Genomic DNA, 3,850 nt, shown 5'->3' on the forward strand with positions numbered 1-3,850 from the left:
ATAGGCAATATGTAGGGGGTAATAAGACTTTCGGACCATCTTGTACAATAAGAAATGAATTGCATGGAGTAATTCAACTGACTCTATAAATCTTGATCAGATATACTGAAATTAAAGAAGGTCTTGTAATTTTAATATTTTTAAGTTAAAAGCTCAGAAAACTTCACATTTAGTGGCATTACTTCAAACATGTGAAATCTGCTATCCTTAATATCATCATACTACCCCTCAGCAGCCACATTCTTTCACATGTAAATATGTATGCTGGAAGACTGTTACAACATACTCCAAAATTCTATCTCAATTGTGCCCATCATTTTCTGCCTCTCCTGCAGGAGAAAAAAATATTCTGAATACTGCCTCTATATCACATCATTGGAATTTTGATCACAGAAGACATAAGATGTGTGAAGGATCTCAAAATACAAAGAGTGCTGGCAAAATTTGCATTCCCAAAATTGTATAACACCTTGAGAAACTGTACTCTGATCCATATACTGAACTGCTATGCCTATCCTGTGTTAATGGAAGCAAGATCTATAGCATTAAAAACAAGAAGGTGTTTTGAGAGCTGTGAAATGTGGTTCTTGAGTAAAATATTGAGGATAGCATAGACAAAGTGTCTAATGAAGTAATGACCTGGGCTGCAGTAAGAAGGCTTAGAGAATTTAGCAATGACCAGAAAATTTGAAGATAAAAAAAGCAGAGAAAGGAGAAAGATGATAAGAATGTCAAGCTTGACAAATTGGTTGAGAGAAAGAGGCATTAAACATCAGGAAGTGGAAATGTTACAGAAAACAAAGAAAATTGTTGCAGGACATGATCGCCTATGTCCTACATTCTGGACATGACACCTAAAGAAAGAAAGGAATATCAAAAACGATCTTTAATAAATGCTGTTTCGTTGGAAGAAACACTATCAAAACTACCTAGAATCATTATCTGCCTTATTGTGCTCTATACAGTTGGCACTCCGTCGCTTATGACGTCGACGGTTCCAGTTGATCCGATCAATGGAACAGCCTGCTCGGGAAATTAATGTGCAAGTGGCTGAGCACTCCACAGACACGTGTACCCTTAACGTAGTTCTCGGGGATATTCAGTGTGACACAGTGTGATAAGGCTGGCCCTTTGAATTACAAGCACAACAGAAACAGGAAGAAAGAGTGAGAGAAAGTTGTGGTGAAAGAGTGCAGCAGGGTTCGCCACCATCCAGTGCCAGAGCCTTGTGGAGCTTTATGTGTTTTCGCTCAATAAACACTCACAACGCCCGGTCGGGGAATCGAAACCGCGATCCTATAACCGCGAGTCCGCTGCCCTAACCACTGAACCATTGCGCCTCCATGCTCTATACAGTATCAATAGCTAATTACAAATCTTTAGACTGAGCAACAGTATTTGAAGCAAAACTAGACCATCAGGCATGTTGACTACAAATTCTCTCAATAAGTTTAATGATATCACTATGCTATGAGCATACTCAGGAATGGCTTAGTCATTAATAACAAAAATATAGTTCAAGTAATTATACATTTTTTCATATAGTAAACATTTCAAGTAACCATGCAAGTCAAAACATTGTCAGAAACATATTTTTTTTTAACTTCAATAAATACCATAGTGTGATGGTAATCTTTATACAATTTAGTTTTAATTTCAAGTCATAGTTCTTTATCTTATTTACACTGCTAATTCCATGTAAAAATCAACTCATCTTCTCTCTTGTATTCCCTAAAGGTCTAACATTCTGTGACTAAAAATAATACTGTTCAATCAATAAAATTGTATAATCTATTTGTAAAATCAGAAGCAAAGATTACTCAAAGTTTTGAGAAATATAAAATAATAAAAAATCCTAAGAAATTATCAACAATTGTCTATGAGTAATGGTATACAGCATATCTGTTTTTAATTATATAAGGTGAATGTTTACAAGTTTCATATTTTTTATATTTTACTTGTTTCAATTTATTTAGACTGCAACCATGCTGGGGCATCATCTTGAGAAATTTTTAGTCAAAAGAATTGATCACTTAAAATTATTTTAAAGCCTGGTACTTATTCTATTTGTCTCTTCTTGCTAAACTGCTAGCTTGTGGGGATATAAACACACCAACAATGCTTGTCAAGCAGTGGTAGGGTACACACACACATATATATATATGCTTAAAATATCTGGTGGTGTGGGTTTTGGTCTAGTCACCTTTACTATAATTCAGGTGGTTCAGTAAGGAGTCATACCCAATGACCAGTGTAGCAGCACCTTAGGCAACTGCTACAAAGGTAAAGGTGGTGCCTTAGATAGAAATAATTACAGAGGATGTGTATGTATAATGAGCTTCTTTCAGTTTCTGTCAAATAAATCCACTCAAGGCTTTGTTTGACTCAAGGCTTTGTTTGACTCAAAGCTATAGTAGAAGACACTTGCCCAAAGTGCCATGCTGTGGGACTGAACCCAGGACCATGTGGTTGGGAAGCAAACTTCTTAAATCAAACAGCCACACATTCTGAATTTTTAAGTAATTTTTAAAAAAATCATCTTATATTATAAAGTAACTTAAAATTTAATTATAGGGCACATGCATACAATATACAATCAGAATATTAAAACAGTATCTTATAAATTCATATTTATGAAGCAAAAACACATAAATATTTTACAGAAAGTGCATTTTTATCTAAATGAAAAGATGGCACTTTGAAACAATAACTGAACATTTGCAGCAAATAATTTTCAACAAAATGAAGATTCAATTTGTAACAACCAATCAATTCATTTATAAATAATCACTTGATCCATCTCATTATATTCTTCCAAGAAATTTTGCATTTAAAGAAAGTTAAGAAGAAAACTATTTTTAGAAAACAATTTAAAGTTCTTATTTTTTTTTTTTCACTCTTGATTACACAAACTAATTGTTATTGTTTATTATGCATTATTGCAGGTTTTCATTAGTGTTTGATTATTTTTATCATTTTAAACTTCACAATTTAAATTTTTCCCTAATTAAAGGTAGTAGTGATAGCTGTGGCAAACGATACTAATTTTGTCTCTTGGTCAATTGTAAGAGAAATTAAAATTAATTTCAGTAACTCCAATTCAATGGAGAGGTGTGTGCATACAGTTAAATGAAGAGCATAACTAACCTAAATAGCATATTGCTGTTTATTTTACCAACACCAAGCCAACTCTGATTAGTTTCCAAATCAATTAATTGAGACAATGAGCATCAGTTTGAAGGTGTTTATACAAAGGTGCAGATACATATAATTTTATTTAAAGATATGCCTTCACTGTAGACAGATACACTACACATAGAATGTTATACATTTCTCAAACAAGTTTGAATGATTATATTTCTAAGTGCGGATGCAAGTGTGTTATCATACTACACTAATATATATACAGACAAAAAAAAAAATGAACATATTCTCTTTTATATATATATATATATATATATATATATATATATACACACACACACACACACACAGAGTATATAAGGTAATCACAAGTACAAATTTTATACATAAAGATACATGCCTTCCAGTGTATGTGTTTTACACACCCACTCAAAACGTGTATACTTTTTCTTCACAAACTCATAAGCAGTCATACATACTTTCATATACACTTCTTTTTATGTATAAAAGATAATTTAATCGAATGGATAGTCAGGCATATTTATATACAATGTATAAAAGCAATGGGGAAATATATTTCAAAACTATTTGTCACACTCAGTTATATTACATAAATGCATATAACTCATCCAGTATTGAAAAACATGTACATCACCATACCTTTATATTCACCATTTTTTTTTCTTTTTTTTTTTTTTTTTTTTTT

The sequence above is a fragment of the Octopus bimaculoides genome, chromosome 4 (assembly GCF_001194135.2).
Source record: "Octopus bimaculoides isolate UCB-OBI-ISO-001 chromosome 4, ASM119413v2, whole genome shotgun sequence".
In the NCBI taxonomy this organism is placed as follows: Eukaryota; Metazoa; Mollusca; class Cephalopoda; order Octopoda; family Octopodidae; genus Octopus; species Octopus bimaculoides.